Source organism: Vicugna pacos, unplaced genomic scaffold (assembly GCF_048564905.1).
Source record: "Vicugna pacos unplaced genomic scaffold, VicPac4 scaffold_19, whole genome shotgun sequence".
NCBI lineage: Eukaryota > Metazoa > Chordata > Mammalia > Artiodactyla > Camelidae > Vicugna > Vicugna pacos.
Window position 1 is genome coordinate 10,878,117 of NW_027328740.1, and position 26,946 is coordinate 10,905,062.

The window sequence follows — 26,946 nt, forward strand, 5'->3', positions numbered from 1 at the left end:
TACCTTAGGAACCTCTGGTCGGATGCAGCCCCTCCCCCAACACTGACAAGATGCAGCAGCCATTGGGGATGGCAGTTACCGGTTGGATTCCAGGTGGAATGTTGGTGTGTACCGCGAGGCTTGTTGTGGCTGTTGGATCCTAGGTAACCGGGCAGAGTTCTGTGGGTGGATCAGTGTGATGGAGGGGCTGTCGCCCTCTGTGGAGCTTGGGTTAGGTGTTTGGTCCGGGAAGTTGTGTAAGTTCGAGATACTGCTGCTGCCCAAAGACCTGAGTTCACAGGTCAGTTTCCAGAACCTTTAAGAGCAGACCGTGGAAGATCTGCCTGTCATCAGCTTACTGGTGAGGCTCCGAGGTACTTTCAGACTTGCCCAGTCCTGGTGAAGTCGACTTTAGGGGAGACACGAAGAGAAGCTGGGTAAAAAGCTGGCTCCACGGATTGAGGAGAGATGCGAACACATGGATGAGAGACGTTCTGCTACAATGGAGAATACTGGCGTGGAGACAGCTGAAGAGGATACCAGGCTCAAAAGACATTCATGAGACATATTGATCCTCGCTGATACTGGCAGAAACATACGGAGTGCCAACGTGGACTTGAGGAAGTTCCTCAATTCTCTTCTCCAAGAACGGGTCCAAGGTCCCTGACATCTGCAAGAGAAGAGATGGCAGAGATGATCAAAACGCTCCTGTTCTTGGAAGAGGTCGTGAGAATCCACACGTCCCAAGGGGCATTCCCAAGCCATTCAGACCAGAATTCACCAAGCCCAGGTAAGCCTTTTCCCAGGTTTGGGCCTAGCTAGCAAGCACTTGCCCTTCCCTCCCCTCCACTCAGGCATCCATTTGGAAGGATCAGTACCTGAGCTGCAATGAAGCCATTACGAGAAGAGCAAGCCCCTCCTAGAATCAGAGTTCCTCCAGCTTCACACTCTGTGAACAACAGTGAACTCCTTAAAGGTCAAATAGTCTCGGCTGGAATCGATAGGAATTGAATACTTAGCTCACACCTAGAAACGATGGCCTTCCGCTAGATTCAGCAAATGTTGTGTTTATGTCTTCCCTGGGGTGAAGGGAGTGTGGTAAGTGAGGGGAATCTTTGACTGAACTTGAATCTGTATTAGGCCTCAGTTTTTCAAGACAGTATAGGTAAATAGTACATGTCAGAAAGTGAACTGTACTGTAAAAGTCGCCAATGACATTAAAGACACAGCTTCTGTGGATCGTCTTTCAATTGAGTCAAGCCCCCGGGGGCACTATATCATGGGGGTGCAGACTTGGTTGCGTTAAATGGCTTTACCCAACATGATCGGATGATTAAGCGTTCTCATCACTGATAGAAGAACACCTGGTTCTCAATAGACTAGCATAACTGCAGCAGGGTTGTCCTAGCTATAATGCCTCTAGGTGCTTTTGGATTCAAACCTAAATGGATATATTTGGTTTGTTTCCTCTTGTATTTTCCTAGAGAGGGATGTTACCCCTTGAAATGCCAACATTGGCCAGTAGGTGTCATTGGGAGCAAAGGGCACCACATGCACAAGTGTATCCAAGGTTGGGGGTTATTTCATGTTTCCAATAGTTATTTCATGGTTCCTGTTGGTTTCGGAGGCTTCAACCGTAAAGAGCTAACATGACCCCTTTAACAGTTTGGACTGGAAGTTTGCATTCTTTCTGTCTAGGTTTTCCGTAGAGCTGACAAAATGTTACCAAAATTGACAAGTCTGGCTTCTAGGTCGATACAGTGTGTTTCAAAAAATAACTTCATTTTCGTATACTCCCAAAACATGTAAATGAATTCTGTTAAACTTCTTAAATACTGCAAATGAGATATCAACACACTGTCAAAACAGGTGTCTTCGGACAATCCCTCCCACCGAGGCTGTATAGAAACAAAGAGCTAAGCAATTATCACATTTCTGTGAAATGTATCTGGATAGTGTTGATTCATCGATGCCCAGTTGGCAGAGAAGAAGTGCAACCTGCACTCACTCGCTCCCAAGTACAGAGCAATGGAAACATCCACTCACCCAGCCCTTGGCACAGGACACTTGCCGAAGAGAGGTCTGTTACTTCCAAAGACAGGATGAGGCCTCAGGACACCTGGAAGCAGGAGAAGGCAAAGCAGGGAATGGGAACCAGTGCAGGGTCTGACCCCTGGTGATGGAGCAACAAGGGTGAAACTCTGTTTGCCTTGGACGCACACTCTCAAGCGGACAGGAGACATGGGATTGAAGGTGATGTGGTGAGATTTACAAGAGTGCACAGCAGATGCTTGGCTGACAGAACTCAAAGAAACCAGCGCAAAATATCCCCACAGTTGATTCTGAGACCAAGATCCGAGCTGCCAAATTTGAGGGAGCAGAGGCAACGGTCAGTGAGGGATAGGGCTACGGATGATGGCACACGCTGAGTCTCAGGGATCTGGACTGCATTGTGGGATGTGGTGGGTCGAATCAAGAGAGCAAACCGAACTGTGTACCAATGATAAAGCAACCAAACTGGTCGCGCGCTGGAAATTACCGGTATGTCCCATGGCCACAGCCAGTGCATCTGCAGGACCAGGGACCAATTGGGCATTTTGCCAATAGAGCACGTGTGGGGCTGAATCAGAGCTATCGTGCATCTGGTCTGAGGGATCCAGGGGGCCTTGGGTTTGAAATCAGAATGAAAAGCCTTAGGATCTGCTACATTCCTAACCTGGGCTGGGATTATGGTTTGGTTTGAGGCACAGGATGCGCAACAGCTCTGTGGTTGCCTTCGTGCACCCGTGCCACAAGGATGAGAGGACAAGGAAGAGTGGTCCAAGTCCACAGCGTGAGAAGAGGAAGCATTTCCTTCAGCACTATCTCCCAAAAGCGGATGCTACATTTTGGATGGCACCGGCACGGTACGGCACCGAGGACACCAAGGTAGGTCTGCGGGATCATTCCAGCAGGCCCTGATGTGTGACATTCATGGATGAGCTTCCACTGGTGTTTCAGTAGACAGAGAAGCTCTGGGAAAAACTGCTTTCGTTGGGACATTCCCGTGGCACTACAAAGCACAAGCACACTCTCAGTTTGCTTTGTTTTAAACACTCCAAAATGACATAGAGCAGAATGCAGAGCTGAGAACCTTTAGAAGCCTCATTTCCACAAGAGGAAGTGTCCTGCGCACTTTCAGAATTGTGAGATATGCGTAATCAAAATGAAGTTATGCTAATCGAAATAGTATGGGATGTTCATCACAACAAATGCAACACCAGCAATTGGAGATATACCAGACAACACACACAGGAACAGAATATGTCATCAATGTCTACGAGAAGTTGTCCTCACAGAAATCCCATGGAATTGCGTAGAGACAAGAGTCTAAAATTTTCACTTAACAAAGCCCTAGAAGTCTACATTAGATACCTGATATTACCTGACCAGTAGAGATGAAGAAGTACAGTAAAAGAAACAGGAAGTACCATTTTCAGTTCGAAAGATATTGAAGGCCCAGAAGATAAGCTTTCAAACAACTAGACAGCAAAACGCTCTCCAGACCAAGTGTTGAAAATGGAGGTCTGGAAAACCCTGAAGAACAACATTGTCTCAGAATCACAAAAGGCAGAATATCAGAAAAGGGGAAGAGAAAGTCTAAAGACAAGCCAAAAAATATCAGAAAACTCAATGGATGTGATAATATCAGGGCTAAAATTCAGTCCTTAGCAGACTAGATAATGCAGAGGGACGTGTGAATGACTGTGAAGACAGGGGAACAGAAATCCCTCGGTCAGAAGCAGACATAGGAAAGCAAGTGCAAACCAATGAAACATTGCTGTTGAATCCTGGGTTAAGACAGGGCATGAAAGACTATAGTTCATAAGAGTCCCAGATGGAAAAGCAAGAGATAAAGAAACAAAAAATGTCTGAAAATGTATCTGTAGAAAAATCAGACAGAAACGTGCTGAAAGCCAAGAAAGAATCATCTATGCGAATTCAGGAATTACACAGCATCCAAAGGAGGTGGAATCCCAATAGACCTACCAGCAGCTGTATGATTCAAATCAACAAAGTTACGAATATCCCAGTGATTTAAAATGCACCTGGAGGAAACAACATAGTCACAAGGGAACCTCCAGAGGGGTTTCAGCTGATATCTCGGCAGCAATATTGCAGGACAGGGAGGAGTGCCAGGACACAGTCCATATCCTGAATGGCCAAATGCTGCCACCTAGGGTAGCCTATGCCCCATGACCACCATTTCTAATAGCGGCAGAGCTAGAGAATTCCACAGACCGGCAAATCTTAAAAGAATTCAGCAGTTCAAAACTTCTTCTAAAAGGAAGGTTGAGAATACTCCCCTGAATAGAAAAGCAGCAAGATGAAATGGAAAGAAGAAAACCATTATTGGAAATGCAAGAAGAGCATGAGTGGCAAAGAAGAAACAAGAAGAAGGCAAGGAGGACATCAAAACCCTAAAGATGGGAGAGGGAAGCAGGAAATCATAGGTGATTGGAAGCACTCTCTTAAGTGAATCAGCTTATTGGACTCTCTGTTTGAAGCGAAAGGAGAGATGCATGGCCTGACGTGTTTGCAAAACAAGCAAGAAGCAGACCAACAAAGAATCAAACCAACAAACAAGCACCAAAAGGGTACGGTTGGCTGACATATACCAAGGGAATCATGATTATTCAAAAGAAAATACTCAAGGTGATGTCAAGGATCATTCAGCACGCATCGACCCAGTATCGCGGCTTGCATGTACTCAGCACACTTGTCTTCGGAAATCAGAGGCGTGCATTCATATTCGTAAATATTGATTCATAAGAGCATATCGTGACCTAAGCCAAATGCCGATTTGGAATCAAATGGATTCCTAGTCCGTGATGTAGACTTGTATGTCTTCCAACAGGATGAAGGAATGCCATATTCTACGCTACGTAGAGAAGAAATGTAAGAAGCCTATAACAAAGGCACGTAGATCTGCCAAAGTGTACTAAGAGCAAAAGAGACAGACAGTAAAGTGCACATTGGGGTTGGTTTCATTTCTTGGAATTTCAGCCCCCATGAAACAAATGGATCCATGTCCTGAGAGTGCGGGTGTTTCAGCAGAAATCAGGCGACGCATATGTATTCCGGGTGTACGGATATTATAGGAACATAAGTCTCCTTTAGAGGGTCTCTGTGTACTGTGAACTGTTAGAAAGTTTAAAGACGTGTGAAACCATCAACTAAAAAGGGACCCACTTCCCTCCATTGGTTCTGTGCATACAGATCTGAACAAAAGGAAAGAGGGAAGAAGAGAGGCCCATGGGACGCTAGTGGGTAGAATCACATTTACCTTAGGAACCTCTGGTCGGATGCAGCCCCTCCCCCAACACTGACAAGATGCAGCAGCCATTGGGGATGGCAGTTACCGGTTGGATTCCAGGTGGAATGTTGGTGTGTACCGCGAGGCTTGTTGTGGCTGTTGGATCCTAGGTAACCGGGCAGAGTTCTGTGGGTGGATCAGTGTGATGGAGGGGCTGTCGCCCTCTGTGGAGCTTGGGTTAGGTGTTTGGTCCGGGAAGTTGTGTAAGTTCGAGATACTGCTGCTGCCCAAAGACCTGAGTTCACAGGTCAGTTTCCAGAACCTTTAAGAGCAGACCGTGGAAGATCTGCCTGTCATCAGCTTACTGGTGAGGCTCCGAGGTACTTTCAGACTTGCCCAGTCCTGGTGAAGTCGACTTTAGGGGAGACACGAAGAGAAGCTGGGTAAAAAGCTGGCTCCACGGATTGAGGAGAGATGCGAACACATGGATGAGAGACGTTCTGCTACAATGGAGAATACTGGCGTGGAGACAGCTGAAGAGGATACCAGGCTCAAAAGACATTCATGAGACATATTGATCCTCGCTGATACTGGCAGAAACATACGGAGTGCCAACGTGGACTTGAGGAAGTTCCTCAATTCTCTTCTCCAAGAACGGGTCCAAGGTCCCTGACATCTGCAAGAGAAGAGATGGCAGAGATGATCAAAACGCTCCTGTTCTTGGAAGAGGTCGTGAGAATCCACACGTCCCAAGGGGCATTCCCAAGCCATTCAGACCAGAATTCACCAAGCCCAGGTAAGCCTTTTCCCAGGTTTGGGCCTAGCTAGCAAGCACTTGCCCTTCCCTCCCCTCCACTCAGGCATCCATTTGGAAGGATCAGTACCTGAGCTGCAATGAAGCCATTACGAGAAGAGCAAGCCCCTCCTAGAATCAGAGTTCCTCCAGCTTCACACTCTGTGAACAACAGTGAACTCCTTAAAGGTCAAATAGTCTCGGCTGGAATCGATAGGAATTGAATACTTAGCTCACACCTAGAAACGATGGCCTTCCGCTAGATTCAGCAAATGTTGTGTTTATGTCTTCCCTGGGGTGAAGGGAGTGTGGTAAGTGAGGGGAATCTTTGACTGAACTTGAATCTGTATTAGGCCTCAGTTTTTCAAGACAGTATAGGTAAATAGTACATGTCAGAAAGTGAACTGTACTGTAAAAGTCGCCAATGACATTAAAGACACAGCTTCTGTGGATCGTCTTTCAATTGAGTCAAGCCCCCGGGGGCACTATATCATGGGGGTGCAGACTTGGTTGCGTTAAATGGCTTTACCCAACATGATCGGATGATTAAGCGTTCTCATCACTGATAGAAGAACACCTGGTTCTCAATAGACTAGCATAACTGCAGCAGGGTTGTCCTAGCTATAATGCCTCTAGGTGCTTTTGGATTCAAACCTAAATGGATATATTTGGTTTGTTTCCTCTTGTATTTTCCTAGAGAGGGATGTTACCCCTTGAAATGCCAACATTGGCCAGTAGGTGTCATTGGGAGCAAAGGGCACCACATGCACAAGTGTATCCAAGGTTGGGGGTTATTTCATGTTTCCAATAGTTATTTCATGGTTCCTGTTGGTTTCGGAGGCTTCAACCGTAAAGAGCTAACATGACCCCTTTAACAGTTTGGACTGGAAGTTTGCATTCTTTCTGTCTAGGTTTTCCGTAGAGCTGACAAAATGTTACCAAAATTGACAAGTCTGGCTTCTAGGTCGATACAGTGTGTTTCAAAAAATAACTTCATTTTCGTATACTCCCAAAACATGTAAATGAATTCTGTTAAACTTCTTAAATACTGCAAATGAGATATCAACACACTGTCAAAACAGGTGTCTTCGGACAATCCCTCCCACCGAGGCTGTATAGAAACAAAGAGCTAAGCAATTATCACATTTCTGTGAAATGTATCTGGATAGTGTTGATTCATCGATGCCCAGTTGGCAGAGAAGAAGTGCAACCTGCACTCACTCGCTCCCAAGTACAGAGCAATGGAAACATCCACTCACCCAGCCCTTGGCACAGGACACTTGCCGAAGAGAGGTCTGTTACTTCCAAAGACAGGATGAGGCCTCAGGACACCTGGAAGCAGGAGAAGGCAAAGCAGGGAATGGGAACCAGTGCAGGGTCTGACCCGTGGTGATGGAGCAACAAGGGTGAAACTCTGTTTGCCTTGGACGCACACTCTCAAGCGGACAGGAGACATGGGATTGAAGGTGATGTGGTGAGATTTACAAGAGTGCACAGCAGATGCTTGGCTGACAGAACTCAAAGAAACCAGCGCAAAATATCCCCACAGTTGATTCTGAGACCAAGATCCGAGCTGCCAAATTTGAGGGAGCAGAGGCAACGGTCAGTGAGGGATAGGGCTACGGATGATGGCACACGCTGAGTCTCAGGGATCTGGACTGCATTGTGGGATGTGGTGGGTCGAATCAAGAGAGCAAACCGAACTGTGTACCAATGATAAAGCAACCAAACTGGTCGCGCGCTGGAAATTACCGGTATGTCCCATGGCCACAGCCAGTGCATCTGCAGGACCAGGGACCAATTGGGCATTTTGCCAATAGAGCACGTGTGGGGCTGAATCAGAGCTATCGTGCATCTGGTCTGAGGGATCCAGGGGGCCTTGGGTTTGAAATCAGAATGAAAAGCCTTAGGATCTGCTACATTCCTAACCTGGGCTGGGATTATGGTTTGGTTTGAGGCACAGGATGCGCAACAGCTCTGTGGTTGCCTTCGTGCACCCGTGCCACAAGGATGAGAGGACAAGGAAGAGTGGTCCAAGTCCACAGCGTGAGAAGAGGAAGCATTTCCTTCAGCACTATCTCCCAAAAGCGGATGCTACATTTTGGATGGCACCGGCACGGTACGGCACCGAGGACACCAAGGTAGGTCTGCGGGATCATTCCAGCAGGCCCTGATGTGTGACATTCATGGATGAGCTTCCACTGGTGTTTCAGTAGACAGAGAAGCTCTGGGAAAAACTGCTTTCGTTGGGACATTCCCGTGGCACTACAAAGCACAAGCACACTCTCAGTTTGCTTTGTTTTAAACACTCCAAAATGACATAGAGCAGAATGCAGAGCTGAGAACCTTTAGAAGCCTCATTTCCACAAGAGGAAGTGTCCTGCGCACTTTCAGAATTGTGAGATATGCGTAATCAAAATGAAGTTATGCTAATCGAAATAGTATGGGATGTTCATCACAACAAATGCAACACCAGCAATTGGAGATATACCAGACAACACACACAGGAACAGAATATGTCATCAATGTCTACGAGAAGTTGTCCTCACAGAAATCCCATGGAATTGCGTAGAGACAAGAGTCTAAAATTTTCACTTAACAAAGCCCTAGAAGTCTACATTAGATACCTGATATTACCTGACCAGTAGAGATGAAGAAGTACAGTAAAAGAAACAGGAAGTACCATTTTCAGTTCGAAAGATATTGAAGGCCCAGAAGATAAGCTTTCAAACAACTAGACAGCAAAACGCTCTCCAGACCAAGTGTTGAAAATGGAGGTCTGGAAAACCCTGAAGAACAACATTGTCTCAGAATCACAAAAGGCAGAATATCAGAAAAGGGGAAGAGAAAGTCTAAAGACAAGCCAAAAAATATCAGAAAACTCAATGGATGTGATAATATCAGGGCTAAAATTCAGTCCTTAGCAGACTAGATAATGCAGAGGGACGTGTGAATGACTGTGAAGACAGGGGAACAGAAATCCCTCGGTCAGAAGCAGACATAGGAAAGCAAGTGCAAACCAATGAAACATTGCTGTTGAATCCTGGGTTAAGACAGGGCATGAAAGACTATAGTTCATAAGAGTCCCAGATGGAAAAGCAAGAGATAAAGAAACAAAAAATGTCTGAAAATGTATCTGTAGAAAAATCAGACAGAAACGTGCTGAAAGCCAAGAAAGAATCATCTATGCGAATTCAGGAATTACACAGCATCCAAAGGAGGTGGAATCCCAATAGACCTACCAGCAGCTGTATGATTCAAATCAACAAAGTTACGAATATCCCAGTGATTTAAAATGCACCTGGAGGAAACAACATAGTCACAAGGGAACCTCCAGAGGGGTTTCAGCTGATATCTCGGCAGCAATATTGCAGGACAGGGAGGAGTGCCAGGACACAGTCCATATCCTGAATGGCCAAATGCTGCCACCTAGGGTAGCCTATGCCCCATGACCACCATTTCTAATAGCGGCAGAGCTAGAGAATTCCACAGACCGGCAAATCTTAAAAGAATTCAGCAGTTCAAAACTTCTTCTAAAAGGAAGGTTGAGAATACTCCCCTGAATAGAAAAGCAGCAAGATGAAATGGAAAGAAGAAAACCATTATTGGAAATGCAAGAAGAGCATGAGTGGCAAAGAAGAAACAAGAAGAAGGCAAGGAGGACATCAAAACCCTAAAGATGGGAGAGGGAAGCAGGAAATCATAGGTGATTGGAAGCACTCTCTTAAGTGAATCAGCTTATTGGACTCTCTGTTTGAAGCGAAAGGAGAGATGCATGGCCTGACGTGTTTGCAAAACAAGCAAGAAGCAGACCAACAAAGAATCAAACCAACAAACAAGCACCAAAAGGGTACGGTTGGCTGACATATACCAAGGGAATCATGATTATTCAAAAGAAAATACTCAAGGTGATGTCAAGGATCATTCAGCACGCATCGACCCAGTATCGCGGCTTGCATGTACTCAGCACACTTGTCTTCGGAAATCAGAGGCGTGCATTCATATTCGTAAATATTGATTCATAAGAGCATATCGTGACCTAAGCCAAATGCCGATTTGGAATCAAATGGATTCCTAGTCCGTGATGTAGACTTGTATGTCTTCCAACAGGATGAAGGAATGCCATATTCTACGCTACGTAGAGAAGAAATGTAAGAAGCCTATAACAAAGGCACGTAGATCTGCCAAAGTGTACTAAGAGCAAAAGAGACAGACAGTAAAGTGCACATTGGGGTTGGTTTCATTTCTTGGAATTTCAGCCCCCATGAAACAAATGGATCCATGTCCTGAGAGTGCGGGTGTTTCAGCAGAAATCAGGCGACGCATATGTATTCCAGGTGTACGGATATTATAGGAACATAAGTCTCCTTTAGAGGGTCTCTGTGTACTGTGAACTGTTAGAAAGTTTAAAGACGTGTGAAACCATCAACTAAAAAGGGACCCACTTCCCTCCATTGGTTCTGTGCATACAGATCTGAACAAAAGGAAAGAGGGAAGAAGAGAGGCCCATGGGACGCTAGTGGGTAGAATCACATTTACCTTAGGAACCTCTGGTCGGATGCAGCCCCTCCCCCAACACTGACAAGATGCAGCAGCCATTGGGGATGGCAGTTACCGGTTGGATTCCAGGTGGAATGTTGGTGTGTACCGCGAGGCTTGTTGTGGCTGTTGGATCCTAGGTAACCGGGCAGAGTTCTGTGGGTGGATCAGTGTGATGGAGGGGCTGTCGCCCTCTGTGGAGCTTGGGTTAGGTGTTTGGTCCGGGAAGTTGTGTAAGTTCGAGATACTGCTGCTGCCCAAAGACCTGAGTTCACAGGTCAGTTTCCAGAACCTTTAAGAGCAGACAGTGGAAGATCTGCCTGTCATCAGCTTACTGGTGAGGCTCCGAGGTACTTTCAGACTTGCCCAGTCCTGGTGAAGTCGACTATAGGGGAGACACGAAGAGAAGCTGGGTGAAAAGCTGGCTCCACGGATTGAGGAGAGATGCGAACACATGGATGAGAGATGTTCTGCTACAATGGAGAATACTGGCGTGGAGACAGCTGTAGAGGATACCAGGCTCAAAAGACATTCATGAGACATATTGATCCTCGCTGATACTGGCAGAAACATACGGAGTGCCAACGTGGACTTGAGGAAGTTCCTCAATTCTCTTCTCCAAGAACGGGTCCAAGGTCCCTGACATCTGCAAGAGAAGAGATGGCAGAGATGATCAAAACGCTCCTGTTCTTGGAAGAGGTCGTGAGAATCCACACGTCCCAAGGGGCATTCCCAAGCCATTCAGACCAGAATTCACCAAGCCCAGGTAAGCCTTTTCCCAGGTTTGGGCCTAGCTAGCAAGCACTTGCCCTTCCCTCCCCTCCACTCAGGCATCCATTTGGAAGGATCAGTACCTGAGCTGCAATGAAGCCATTACGAGAAGAGCAAGCCCCTCCTAGAATCAGAGTTCCTCCAGCTTCACACTCTGTGAACAACAGTGAACTCCTTAAAGGTCAAATAGTCTCGGCTGAAATCGATAGGAATTGAATACTTAGCTCACACCTAGAAACGATGGCCTTCCGCTAGATTCAGCAAATGTTGTGTTTATGTCTTCCCTGGGGTGAAGGGAGTGTGGTAAGTGAGGGGAATCTTTGACTGAACTTGAATCTGTATTAGGCCTCAGTTTTTCAAGACAGTATAGGTAAATAGTACATGTCAGAAAGTGAACTGTACTGTAAAAGTCGCCAATGACATTAAAGACACAGCTTCTGTGGATCGTCTTTCAATTGAGTCAAGCCCCCGGGGGCACTATATCATGGGGGTGCAGACTTGGTTGCGTTAAATGGCTTTACCCAACATGATCGGATGATTAAGCGTTCTCATCACTGATAGAAGAACACCTGGTTCTCAATAGACTAGCATAACTGCAGCAGGGTTGTCCTAGCTATAATGCCTCTAGGTGCTTTTGGATTCAAACCTAAATGGATATATTTGGTTTGTTTCCTCTTGTATTTTCCTAGAGAGGGATGTTACCCCTTGAAATGCCAACATTGGCCAGTAGGTGTCATTGGGAGCAAAGGGCACCACATGCACAAGTGTATCCAAGGTTGGGGGTTATTTCATGTTTCCAATAGTTATTTCATGGTTCCTGTTGGTTTCGGAGGCTTCAACCGTAAAGAGCTAACATGACCCCTTTAACAGTTTGGACTGGAAGTTTGCATTCTTTCTGTCTAGGTTTTCCGTAGAGCTGACAAAATGTTACCAAAATTGACAAGTCTGGCTTCTAGGTCGATACAGTGTGTTTCAAAAAATAACTTCATTTTCGTATACTCCCAAAACATGTAAATGAATTCTGTTAAACTTCTTAAAGACTGCAAATGAGATATCAACACACTGTCAAAACAGGTGTCTTCGGACAATCCCTCCCACCGAGGCTGTATAGAAACAAAGAGCAAAGCAATTATCACATTTCTGTGAAATGTATCTGGATAGTGTTGATTCATCGATGCCCAGTTGGCAGAGAAGAAGTGCAACCTGCACTCACTCGCTCCCATGTACAGAGCAATGGAAACATCCACTCACCCAGCCCTTGGCACAGGACACTTGCCGAAGAGAGGTCTGTTACTTCCAAAGACAGGATGAGGCCTCAGGACACCTGGAAGCAGGAGAAGGCAAAGCAGGGAATGGAAACCAGTGCAGGGTCTGACCCCTGGTGATGGAGCAACAAGGGTGAAACTCTGTTTGCCTTGGACGCACACTCTCAAGCGGACAGGAGACATGGGATTGAAGGTGATGTGGTGAGATTTACAAGAGTGCACAGCAGATGCTTGGCTGACAGAACTCAAAGAAACCAGCGCAAAATATCCCCACAGTTGATTCTGAGACCAAGATCCGAGCTGCCAAATTTGAGGGAGCAGAGGCAACGGTCAGTGAGGGATAGGGCTACGGATGATGGCACACGCTGAGTCTCAGGGATCTGGACTGCATTGTGGGATGTGGTGGGTCGAATCAAGAGAGCAAACCGAACTGTGTACCAATGATAAAGCAACCACACTGGTCGCGCGCTGGAAATTACCGGTATGTCCCATGGCCACAGCCAGTGCATCTGCAGGACCAGGGACCAATTGGGCATTTTGCCAATAGAGCACGTGTGGGGCTGAATCAGAGCTATCGTGCATCTGGTCTGAGGGATCCAGGGGGCCTTGGGTTTGAAATCAGAATGAAAAGCCTTAGGATCTGCTACATTCCTAACCTGGGCTGGGATTATGGTTTGGTTTGAGGCACAGGATGCGCAACAGCTCTGTGGTTGCCTTCGTGCACCCGTGCCACAAGGATGAGAGGACAAGGAAGAGTGGTCCAAGTCCACAGCGTGAGAAGAGGAAGCATTTCCTTCAGCACTATCTCCCAAAAGCGGATGCTACATTTTGGATGGCACCGGCACGGTACGGCACCGAGGACACCAAGGTAGGTCTGCGGGATCATTCCAGCAGGCCCTGATGTGTGACATTCATGGATGAGCTTCCACTGGTGTTTCAGTAGACAGAGAAGCTCTGGGAAGAACTGCTTTCATTGGGACATTCCCGTGGCACTACAAAGCACAAGCACACTCTCAGTTTGCTTTGTTTTAAACACTCCAAAATGACATAGAGCAGAATGCAGAGCTGAGAACCTTTAGAAGCCTCATTTCCACAAGAGGAAGTGTCCTGCGCACTTTCAGAATTGTGAGATATGCGTAATCAAAATGAAGTTATGCTAATCGAAATAGTATGGGATGTTCATCACAACAAATGCAACACCAGCAATTGGAGATATACCAGACAACACACACAGGAACAGAATATGGCATCAATGTCTACGAGAAGTTGTCCTCACAGAAATCCCATGGAATTGCGTAGAGACAAGAGTCTAAAATTTTCACTTAACAAAGCCCTAGAAGTCTACATTAGATACCTGATATTACCTGACCAGTAGAGATGAAGATGTACAGTAAAAGAAACAGGAAGTACCATTTTCAGTTCGAAAGATATTGAAGGCCCAGAAGATAAGCTTTCAAACAACTAGACAGCAAAACGCTCTCCAGACCAAGTGTTGAAAATGGAGGTCTGGAAAACCCTGAAGAACAACATTGTCTCAGAATCACAAAAGGCAGAATATCAGAAAAGGGGAAGAGAAAGTCTAAAGACAAGCCAAAAAATATCAGAAAACTCAATGGATGTGATAATATCAGGGCTAAAATTCAGTCCTTAGCAGACTAGATAATGCAGAGGGACGTGTGAATGACTGTGAAGACAGGGGAACAGAAATCCCTCGGTCAGAAGCAGACATAGGAAAGCAAGTGCAAACCAATGAAACATTGCTGTTGAATCCTGGGTTAAGACAGGGCATGAAAGACTAGAGTTCATAAGAGTCCCAGATGGAAAAGCAAGAGATAAAGAAACAAAAAATGTCTGAAAATGTATCTGTAGAAAAATCAGACAGAAACGTGCTGAAAGCCAAGAAAGAATCATCTATGTGAATTCAGGAATTACACAGCATCCAAAGGAGGTGGAATCCCAATAGACCTACCAGCAGCTGTATGATTCAAATCAACAAAGTTACGAATATCCCAGTGATTTAAAATGCACCTGGAGGAAACAACATAGTCACAAGGGAACCTCCAGAGGGGTTTCAGCTGATATCTCGGCAGCAATATTGCAGGACAGGGAGGAGTGCCAGGACACAGTCCATATCCTGAATGGCCAAATGCTGCCACCTAGGGTAGCCTATGCCCCATGACCACCATTTCTAATAGCGGCAGAGCTAGAGAATTCCACAGACCGGCAAACCTTAAAAGAATTCAGCAGTTCAAAACTTCTTCTAAAAGGAAGGTTGAGAATACTCCCCTGAATAGAAAAGCAGCAAGATGAAATGGAAAGAAGAAAACCATTATTGGAAATGCAAGAAGAGCATGAGTGGCAAAGAAGAAACAAGAAGAAGGCAAGGAGGACATCAAAACCCTAAAGATGGGAGAGGGAAGCAGGAAATCATAGGTGATTGGAAGCACTCTCTTAAGTGAATCAGCTTATTGGCTCTCTGTTTGAAGCGAAAGGAGAGATGCATGGCCTGACGTGTTTGCAAAACAAGCAAGAAGCAGACCAACAAAGAATCAAACCAACAAACAAGCACCAAAAGGGTACGGTTGGCTGACATATACCAAGGGAATCATGATTATTCAAAAGAAAATACTCAAGGTGATGTCAAGGATCATTCAGCACGCATCGACCCAGTATCGCGGCTTGCATGTACTCAGCACACTTTCTTCGGAAATCAGAGGCGTGCATTCATATTCGTAAATATTGATTCATAAGAGCATATCGTGACCTAAGCCAAATGCCGATTTGGAATCAAATGGATTCCTAGTCCGTGATGTAGACTTGTATGTCTTCCAACAGGATGAAGGAATGCCATATTCTACGCTACGTAGAGAAGAAATGTAAGAAGCCTATAATAAAGGCACGTAGATCTGCCAAAGTGTACTAAGAGCAAAAGAGACAGACAGTAAAGTGCACATTGGGGTTGGTTTCATTTCTTGGAATTTCAGCCCCCATGAAACAAATGGATCCATGTCCTGAGAGTGCGGGTGTTTCAGCAGAAATCAGGCGACGCATATGTATTCCGGGTGTACGGATATTATAGGAACATAAGTCTCCTTTAGAGGGTCTCTGTGTACTGTGAACTGTTAGAAAGTTTAAAGACGTGTGAAACCATCAACTAAAAAGGGACCCACTTCCCTCCATTGGTTCTGTGCATACAGATCTGAACAAAAGGAAAGAGGGAAGAAGAGAGGCCCATGGGACGCTAGTGGGTAGAATCACATTTACCTTAGGAACCTCTGGTCGGATGCAGCCCCTCCCCCAACACTGACAAGATGCAGCAGCCATTGGGGATGGCAGTTACCGGTTGGATTCCAGGTGGAATGTTGGTGTGTACCGCGAGGCTTGTTGTGGCTGTTGGATCCTAGGTAACCGGGCAGAGTTCTGTGGGTGGATCAGTGTGATGGAGGGGCTGTCGCCCTCTGTGGAGCTTGGGTTAGGTGTTTGGTCCAGGAAGTTGTGTAAGTTCGAGATACTGCTGCTGCCCAAAGACCTAAGTTCACAGGTCTGTTTCCAGAACCTTTAAGAGCAGACAGTGGAAGATCTGCCTGTCATCAGCTTACTGGTGAGGCTCTGAGGTACTTTCAGACTTGCCCAGTCCTGGTGAAGTCGACTTTAGGGGAGACACGAAGAGAAGCTGGGTGAAAAGCTGGCTCCACGGATTGAGGAGAGATGCGAACACATGGATGAGAGATGTTCTGCTACAATGGATAATACTGGCGTGGAGACAGCTGTAGAGGATACCAGGCTCAAAAGACATTCATGAGACATATTGAACCTCGCTGAAACTGGCAGAAACATACGGAGTGCCAACGTGGACTTGAGGAAGTTCCTCGATTCTCTGCTCCAAGTACGGGTCCAAGATCCCTGACGTCTAAAAGAGAAGAGATGGCAGAGATGATCAAAATGCTCATGTTCTTGGAAGAGGTCGTGACAATCCACACGTCCCAAGGGGCATTTCCAAGCCACTCAGACCAAAATGCACCAAGCCCAGGTAAGCCTTTTTCCCAGGTTTGGGCCTAGCTATCAAGCACTTGCTCTTCCATCCCCCCCTCTCAGGCATCCATTTGGAAGGGTCAGTACCTGAGCTGCAATGAAGCCAGTACGAGAAGAGCAAGCCCCTCCTAGGATCAGAGTTCCTCCAGCTTCACACTCTGTGAACAACAGTGAACTCCTAAAGGTCAAAGAGTCTCGACTGAAATAGATAGGAATTGAATACTTAGCTCACACCTAGAAACGATGGCCTTCCGCTAGATTCAGCAAATGTTGTGTTTATGTCTTCCCTGGGGTGAAGGGAGTGTGGTAAGTGAGGGGAACCTTTGACTGAACTTGAATCTGTATTAGGCCTCAGTTTTTCAAGACAGTATAGGTAAATAGTACATGTCAGAAAGTGAACTGTACTGTAAAAGTCGCCAATGACATTAAAGACACAGCTTCTGTGGATCGTCTTTCAATTGAGTCAAGCCCCCGGGGGCACTATATCATGGGGGTGCAGACTTGGTTGCGTTAAATGGCTTTACCCAACATGATCGGATGATTAATCGTTCTCATCACTGATAGAAGAACACCTGGTTCTCAATAGACTAGCATAACTGCAGCAGGGTTGTCCTAGCTATAATGCCTCTAGGTGCTTTTGGATTCAAACCTAAATGGATATATTTGGTTTATTTCCTCTTGTATTTTCCTAGAGAGGGATGTTACCCCTTGAAATGCCAACATTGGCCAGTAGGTGTCATTGGGAGTAAAGGGCACCACATGCACAAGTGTATCCAAGGTTGGGGGTTATTTCATGTTTCCAATAGTTATTTCATGGTTCCTGTTGGTTTCGGAGGCTTCAACCGTAAAGAGCTGACATGACCCCTTTAACAGTTTGGACTGGAAGTTTGCATTCTTTCTGTCTAGGTTTTCCGTAGAGCTGACAAAATGTTACCAAAATTGACAAGTCTGGCTTCTAGGTCGATACAGTGTGTTTCAAAAAATAACTTCATTTTCGTATACTCCCAAAACATGTAAATGAATTCTGTTAAACTTCTTAAAGACTGCAAATGAGATATCAACACACTGTCAAAACAGTTGTCTTCGGACAATCCCTCCCACCGAGGCTGTATAGAAACAAAGAGCTGAGCAAATATCACATTTCTGTGAAATGTATCTGGATAGTGTTGATTCATCGATGCCCAGTTGGCAGAGAAGAAGTGCAACCTGCACTCACTCGCTCCCATGTACAGAGCAATGGAAACATCCACTCACCCAGCCCTTGGCACAGGACACTTGCCGAAGAGAGGTCTGTTACTTCCAAAGACAGGATGAGGCCTCAGGACACCTGGAAGCAGGAGAAGGCAAAGCAGGGAATGGAAACCAGTGCAGGGTCTGACCCCTGGTGATGGAGCAACAAGGGTGAAACTCTGTTTGCCTTGGACGCACACTCTCAAGCGGACAGGAGACATGGGATTGAAGGTGATGTGCTGAGATTTACAAGAGGGCACAGCAGATGCTTGGCTGACAGAACTCAAAGAAACCAGCGCAAAATATCCCCACAGTTGATTCTGAGACCAAGATCCGAGCTGCCAAATTTGAGGGAGCAGAGGCAACGGTCAGTGAGGGATAGGGCTAGGGATGATGGCACACGCTGAGTCTCAGGGATCTGGACTACATTGTGGGATGTGGTGGGTCGAATCAAGAGACCAAACCGAACAGTGTACCAATGATAAAGCAACCACACTGGTCGTGCGCTGGAGATTACCGATATGTCCCATGGCCACAGCCAGTTCATCTGCAGGACCAGGGACCAATTGGGCATTTTGCCAATAGAGCACGTGTGGGGCTGAATCAGAGCTATCGTGCATCTGGTCTGAGGGATCCATGGGGCCTTGGGTTTGAAATCAGAATGAAAAGCCTTAGGATCTGCTACATTCCTAACCTGGGCTGGGATTATGGTTTGGTTTGAGGCACAGGATGCGCAACAGCTCTGTGGTTGCCTTCGTGCACCCGTGCCACAAGGATGAGGGGACAAGGAAGAGTGGTCCGAGTCCACAGCGTGAGAAGAGGAAGCATTTCCTTCAGCACTATCTCCCAAAAGCGGATGCTACATTTTGGATGGCACCGGCACGGTACGGCACCGAGGACACCAAGGTAGGTCTGCGGGATCATTCCAGCAGGCCCTGATGTGTGACACCCATGGATGAGCTTCCACTGGTGTTTCAGTAGACAGAGAAACTCTGGGAAGAACTGCTTTCAGTGGGACATTCCCGTGGCACTACAAAGCACAAGCGCACTCTCAGTTTGCTTTGTTTTAAACACTCCAAAATGACATAGAGCAGAATGCAGAGCTGAGAACCTTTAGAAGCCTCATTTCCACAAGAGGAAGTGTCCTGCGCACTTTCAGAATTGTGAGATATGCGTAATCAAAATGAAGTTATGCTAATCGAAATAGTATGGGATGTTCATCACAACAAATGCAACACCAGCAATTGGAGATATACCAGACAACACACACAGGAACAGAATATGGCATCAATGTCTACGAGAAGTTGTCCTCACAGAAATCCCATGGAATTGCGTAGAGACAAGAGTCTAAAATTTTCACTTAACAAAGCCCTAGAAGTCTACATTAGATACCTGATATTACCTGACCAGTAGAGATGAAGAAGTACAGTAAAAGAAACAGGAAGTACCATTTTCAGTTCCAAAGATATTGAAGGCCCAGAAGATAAGCTTTCAAACAACTAGACAGCAAAACGCTCTCCAGACCAAGTGTTGAAAATGGAGGTCTGGAAAACCCTGAAGAACAACATTGTCTCAGAATCACAAAAGGCAGAATATCAGAAAAGGGGAAGAGAAAGTCTAAAGACGAGACAAAAAGTATCAGAAAACTCAATGGATGTGATAATATCAGTGCTAAAATTCAGTCCTTAGCAGACTAGATAATGCAGAGGGACGTGTGAATGACTGTGAAGACAGGGGAACTGAAATCCCTCGGTCAGAAGCAGACATAGGAAAGCAAGTGCAAACCAATGAAACATTGCTGCTGAATCCTGGGTTAAGACAGGGCATGAAAGACTAGAGTTCATAAGAGTCCCAGATGGAAAAGCAAGAGATAAAGGAACAAAAAATGTCTGAAAAAGTATCTGTAGAAAAATCAGACTGAAACGTGCTGAAAGCCAAGAAAGAATCATCTATGCGAATTCAGGAATTACACAGCATCCAAAGGAGGTGGAATCCCAATAGACCTACCAGCAGCTGTATGATTCAAATCAACAAAGTTCACGAATATCCCAGTGATTTAAAATGCACCTGGAGGAAACAACATAGTCACAAGGGAACCTCCAGAGGGGTTTCAGCTGATATCTCGGCAGCAATATTGCAGGACAGGGAGGAGTGCCAGGACACAGACCATATCCTGAATGGCCAAATGCTGCCACCTAGGGTAGCCTATGCCCCATGACCACCATTTCTAATAGAGGCAGAGCTAGAGAATTCCACAGACCGGCAAATCTTAAAAGAATTCAGCAGTTCAAAACTTCTTCTAAAAGGAAGGTTGAGAATACTCCCCTGAATAGAAAAGCAGCAAGATGAAATGGAAAGAAGAAAACCATTATTGGAAATGCAAGAAGAGCATGAGTGGCAAAGAAGAAACAAGAAGAAGGCAAGGAGGACATCAAAACCCTAAAGATGGGAGAGGGAAGCAGGAAATCATAGGTGATTGGAAGCACTCTCTTAAGTGAATCAGCTTATTGGACTCTCTGTTTGAAGTGAAAGGAGAGATGCATGGCCTGACGTGTTTGCAAAACAAGCAAGAAGCAGACCAACAAAGAATCAAACCAACAAACAAGCACCAAAAGGGTACGGTTGGCTGACATATACCAAGGGAATCATGATTATTCAAAAGAAAATACTCAAGGTGATGTCAAGGATCATTCAGCACGCATCGACCCAGTATCGCGGCTTGCATGTACTCAGCACACTTGTCTTCGGAAATCAGAGGCGTGCATTCATATTCGTAAATATTGATTCATAAGAGCATATCGTGACCTAAGCCAAATGCCGATTTGGAATCAAATGGATTCCTAGTCCGTGATGTAGACTTGTATGTCTTCCAACAGGATGAAGGAATGCCATATTCTACGCTACGTAGAGAAGAAATGTAAGAAGCCTATAACAAAGGCACGTAGATCTGCCAAAGTGTACTAAGAGCAAAAGAGACAGACAGTAAAGTGCACATTGGGGTTGGTTTCATTTCTTGGAATTTCAGCCCCCATGAAACAAATGGATCCATGTCCTGAGAGTGCGGGTGTTTCAGCAGAAATCAGGCGACGCATATGTATTCCGGGTGTACGGATATTATAGGAACATAAGTCTCCTTTAGAGGGTCTCTGTGTACTGTGAACTGTTAGAAAGTTTAAAGACGTGTGAAACCATCAACTAAAAAGGGACCCACTTCCCTCCATTGGTTCTGTGCATACAGATCTGAACAAAAGGAAAGAGGGAAGAAGAGAGGCCCATGGGACGCTAGTGGGTAGAATCACATTTACCTTAGGAACCTCTCGTCGGATGCAGCCCATCCCCCAACACTGACAAGATGCAGCAGCCATTGGGGATGGCAGTTACCCGTTGGATTCCAGGTGGAATGTTGGTGTGTACCGCGAGGCTTGTTGTGGCTGTTGGATCCTAGGTAACCGGGCAGAGTTCTGTGGGTGGATCAGTGTGATGGAGGGGCTGCCGCCCTCTGTGCAGCTTGGCTTAGGTGTTTACTCTGGGAAGCTGTGTAAGTTCGAGATACTGCTGCTGCCCAAAGACCTGAGTTCACAGGTCAGTTTCCAGAACCTTTAAGAGCAGACAGTGGAAGATCTGCCTGTCATCAGCTTACTGGTGAGGCTCCGAGGTACTTTCAGACTTGCCCAGTCCTGGTGAAGTCGACTTTAGGGGAGACACGAAGAGAAGCTGGGCGAAAACCTGGCTGCACGGATTGAGGAGAGATGCAAACACATGGATGAGAGATGTTCTGCTACAATGGAGAATACTGGCGTGGAGACAGCTGTAGAGGATACCAGGCTCAAAAGACATTCATGAGACATATTGATCCTCGCTGATTCTGGCAGAAACTTACGGAGTGCCAACGTGGACTTGAGGAAGTTCCTCAATTCTCTCCTCCAAGAACGGGTCCAAGGTCCCTGACATCTGCAAGAGAAGAGATGACAGAGATGATCAAAACGCTCCTGTTCTTGGAAGAGGTCTTGAGAATCCACACGTCCCAAGGGGCATTCCCAAGCATTCAGACCAGAATTCACCAAGCCCAGGTAAGCCTTTTCCCAGGTTTGGGCCTAGCTAGCAAGCACTTGCCCTTCCCTCCCCTCCACTCAGGCATCCATTTGGAAGGATCAGTACCTGAGCTGCAATGAAGCCATTACGAGAAGAGCAAGCCCCTCCTAGAATCAGAGTTCCTCCAGCTTCACACTCTGTGAACAACAGTGAACTCCTTAAAGGTCAAATAGTCTCGGCTGGAATCGATAGGAATTGAATACTTAGCTCACACCTAGAAACGATGGCCTTCCGCTAGATTCAGCAAATGTTGTGTTTATGTCTTCCCTGGGGTGAAGGGAGTGTGGTAAGTGAGGGGAATCTTTGACTGAACTTGAATCTGTATTAGGCCTCAGTTTTTCAAGACAGTATAGGTAAATAGTACATGTCAGAAAGTGAACTGTACTGTAAAAGTCGCCAATGACATTAAAGACACAGCTTCTGTGGATCGTCTTTCAATTGAGTCAAGCCCCCGGGGGCACTATATCATGGGGGTGCAGACTTGGTTGCGTTAAATGGCTTTACCCAAAATGATCGGTTGATAAAGCGTTCTCATCACTGATAGAAGAACACCTGGTTCTCAATAGACTAGCATAACTGCAGCAGGGTTGTCCTAGCTATAATGCCTCTAGGTGCTTTTGGATTCAAACCTAAATGGATATATTTGGTTTGTTTCCTCTTGTATTTTCCTAGAGAGGGATGTTACCCCTTGAAATGCCAACATTGGCCAGTAGGTGTCATTGGGAGTAAAGGGCACCACATGCACAAGTGTATCCAAGGTTGGGGGTTATTTCATGTTTCCAATAGTTATTTCATGGTTCCTGTTGGTTTCAGAGGCTTCAACCGTAAAGAGCTAACATGACCCCTTTAACAGTTTGGACTGGAAGTTTGCATTCTTTCTGTCTAGGTTTTCCGTAGAGCTGACAAAATGTTACCAAAATTGACAAGTCTGGCTTCTAGGTCGATACAGTGTGTTTCAAAAAATAACTTCATTTTTGTATACTCCCAAAACATGTAAATGAATTCTGTTAAACTTCTTAAATACTGCAAATGAGATATCAACACACTGTCAAAACAGGTGTCTTCGGACAATCCCTCCCACCGAGGCTGTATAGAAACAAAGAGCTAAGCAAATATCACATTTCTGTGAAATGTATCTGGATAGTGTTGATTCATCGATGCCCAGTTGGCAGAGAAGAAGTGCAACCTGCACTCACTCGCTCCCATGTACAGAGCAATGGAAACATCCACTCACCCAGCCCTTGGCACAGGACACTTGCCGAAGAGAGGTCTGTTACTTCCAAAGACAGGATGAGGCCTCAGGACACCTGGAAGCAGGAGAAGGCAAAGCAGGGAATGGAAACCAGTGCAGGGTCTGAACCCTGGTGATGGAGCAACAAGGGTGAAACTCTGTTTGCCTTGGACGCACACTCTCAAGCGGACAGGAGACATGGGATTGAAGGTGATGTGCTGAGATTTACAAGAGTGCACAGCAGATGCTTGGCTGACAGAACTCAAAGAAACCAGCGCAAAATATCCCCACAGTTGATTCTGAGACCAAGATCCGAGCTGCCAAATTTGAGGGAGCAGAGGCAACGGTCAGTGAGGGATAGGGCTACGGATGATGGCACACGCTGAGTCTCAGGGATCTGGACTGCATTGTGGGATGTGGTGGGTCGAATCAAGAGAGCAAACCGATCTGTGTACCAATGATAAAGCAACCACACTGGTCGCGCGCTGGAAATTACCGGTATGTCCCATGGCCACAGCCAGTGCATCTGCAGGACCAGGGACCAATTGGGCATTTTGCCAATAGAGCACGTGTGGGGCTGAATCAGAGCTATCGTGCATCTGGTCTGAGGGATCCAGGGGGCCTTGGGTTTGAAATCAGAATGAAAAGCCTTAGGATCTGCTACATTCCTAACCTGGGCTGGGATTATGGTTCGGTTTGAGGCACAGGATGCGCAACAGCTCTGTGGTTGCCTTCGTGCACACGTGCCACAAGGATGAGAGGACAAGGAAGAGTGGTCCAAGTCCACAGCGTGAGAAGAGGAAGCATTTCCTTCAGCACTATCTCCCAAAAGCGGATGCTACATTTTGGATGGCACCGGCACGGTACGGCACCGAGGACACCAAGGTAGGTCTGCGGGATCATTCCAGCAGGCCCTGATGTGTGACATTCATGGATGAGCTTCCACTGGTGTTTCAGTAGACAGAGAAACTCTGGGAAGAACTGCTTTCATTGGGACATTCCCGTGGCACTACAAAGCACAAGCGCACTCTCAGTTTGCTTTGTTTTAAACACTCCAAAATGACATAGAGCAGAATGCAGAGCTGAGAACCTTTAGAAGCCTCATTTCCACAAGAGGAAGTGTCCTGCGCACTTTCAGAATTGTGAGATATGCGTAATCAAAATGAAGTTATGCTAATCGAAATAGTATGGGATGTTCATCACAACAAATGCAACACCAGCAATTGGAGATATACCAGACAACACACACAGGAACAGAATATGGCATCAATGTCTACGAGTTGTTGTCCTCACAGAAATCCCATGGAATTGCGTAGAGACAAGGGTCTAAAATTTTCACTTAACAAAGCCCTAGAAGTCTACATTAGATACCTGATATTACCTGACCAGTAGAGATGAAGAAGTACAGTAAAAGAAACAGGAAGTACCATTTTCAGTTCGAAAGATATTGAAGGCCCAGAAGATAAGCTTTCAAACAACTAGACAGCAAAACGCTCTCCAGACCAAGTGTTGAAAATGGAGGTCTGGAAAACCCTGAAGAACAACATTGTCTCAGAATCACAAAAGGCAGAATATCAGAAAAGGGGAAGAGAAAGTCTAAAGACGAGCCAAAAAATATCAGAAAACTCAATGGATGTGATAATATCAGGGCTAAAATTCAGTCCTTAGCAGACTAGATAATGCAGAGGGACGTGTGAATGACTGTGAAGACAGGGGAACAGAAATCCCTCGGTCAGAAGCAGACATAGGAAAGCGAGTGCAAACCAATGAAACATTGCTGTTGAATCCTGGGTTAAGACAGGGCATGAAAGACTAGAGTTCATAAGAGTCCCAGATGGAAAAGCAAGAGATAAAGAAACAAAAATTCTCTGAAAATGTATCTGTAGAAAAATCAGACTGAAACGTGCTGAAAGCCAAGAAAGAATCATCTATGCGAATTCAGGAATTACACAGCATCCAAAGGAGGTGGAATCCCAATAGACCTACCAGCAGCTGTATGATTCAAATCAACAAAGTTCACGAATATCCCAGTGATTTAAAATGCACCTGGAGGAAACAACATAGTCACAAGGGAACCTCCAGAGGGGTTTCAGCTGATATCTCGGCAGCAATATTGCAGGACAGGGAGGAGTGCCAGGACACAGTCCATATCCTGAATGGCCAAATGCTGCCACCTAGGGTAGCCTATGCCCCATGACCACCATTTCTAATAGCGGCAGAGCTAGAGAATTCCACAGACCGGCAAATCTTAAAAGAATTCAGCAGTTCAAAACTTCTTCTAAAAGGAAGGTTGAGAATACTCCCCTGAATAGAAAAGCAGCAAGATGAAATGGAAAGAAGAAAACCATTATTGGAAATGCAAGAAGAGCATGAGTGGCAAAGAAGAAACAAGAAGAAGGCAAGGAGGACATCAAAACCCTAAAGATGGGAGAGGGAAGCAGGAAATCATAGGTGATTGGAAGCACTCTCTTAAGTGAATCAGCTTATTGGACTCTCTGTTTGAAGCGAAAGGAGAGATGCATGGCCTGACGTGTTTGCAAAACAAGCAAGAAGCAGACCAACAAAGAATCAAACCAACAAACAAGCACCAAAAGGGTACGGTTGGCTGACATATACCAAGGGAATCATGATTATTCAAAAGAAAATACTCAAGGTGATGTCAAGGATCATTCAGCACGCATCGACCCAGTATCGCGGCTTGCATGTACTCAGCACACTTGTCTTCGGAAATCAGAGGCGTGCATTCATATTCGTAAATATTGATTCATAAGAGCATATCGTGACCTAAGCCAAATGCCGATTTGGAATCAAATGGATTCCTAGTCCGTGATGTAGACTTGTATGTCTTCCAACAGGATGAAGGAATGCCATATTCTACGCTACGTAGAGAAGAAATGTAAGAAGCCTATAACAAAGGCACGTAGATCTGCCAAAGTGTACTAAGAGCAAAAGAGACAGACAGTAAAGTGCACATTGGGGTTGGTTTCATTTCTTGGAATTTCAGCCCCCATGAAACAAATGGATCCATGTCCTGAGAGTGCGGGTGTTTCAGCAGAAATCAGGCGACGCATATGTATTCCGGGTGTACGGATATTATAGGAACATAAGTCTCCTTTAGAGGGTCTCTGTGTACTGTGAACTGTTAGAAAGTTTAAAGACGTGTGAAACCATCAACTAAAAAGGGACCCACTTCCCTCCATTGGTTCTGTGCATACAGATCTGAACAAAAGGAAAGAGGGAAGAAGAGAGGCCCATGGGACGCTAGTGGGTAGAATCACATTTACCTTAGGAACCTCTGGTCGGATGCAGCCCCTCCCCCAACACTGACAAGATGCAGCAGCCATTGGGGATGGCAGTTACCGGTTGGATTCCAGGTGGAATGTTGGTGTGTACCGCGAGGCTTGTTGTGGCTGTTGGATCCTAGGTAACCGGGCAGAGTTCTGTGGGTGGATCAGTGTGATGGAGGGGCTGCCGCCCTCTGTGGAGCTTGGCTTAGGTGTTTGGTCCGGGAAGCTGTGTAAGTTCGAGATACTGCTGCTGCCCAAAGACCTGAGTTCACAGGTCAGTTTCCAGAACCTTTAAGAGCAGACAGTGGAAGATCTGCCTGTCATCAGCTTACTGGTGAGGCTCCGAAGTACTTTCAGACTTGCCCAGTCCTGGTGAAGTCGACTTTAGGGGAGACACGAAGAGAAGCTGGGTGAAAAGCTGGCTGCACGAA

General features: G+C 45.9%; 1 long non-coding RNA gene across 1 annotated transcript; it reads right to left on the reverse strand.

The window, feature by feature from the left end:
- Positions 1 to 16,397: 16,397 nt before the first annotated feature.
- On the reverse strand, positions 16,398 to 26,685 carry LOC140693463 (uncharacterized). The gene is made up of 4 exons (XR_012069213.1): positions 26,513 to 26,685; positions 23,232 to 23,304; positions 16,763 to 16,874; positions 16,398 to 16,553 (listed from the first exon to the last, which is right to left on the reverse strand). It is a non-coding gene; the product is annotated as an uncharacterized lncRNA (long non-coding RNA).
- Positions 26,686 to 26,946: the final 261 nt, after the last annotated feature.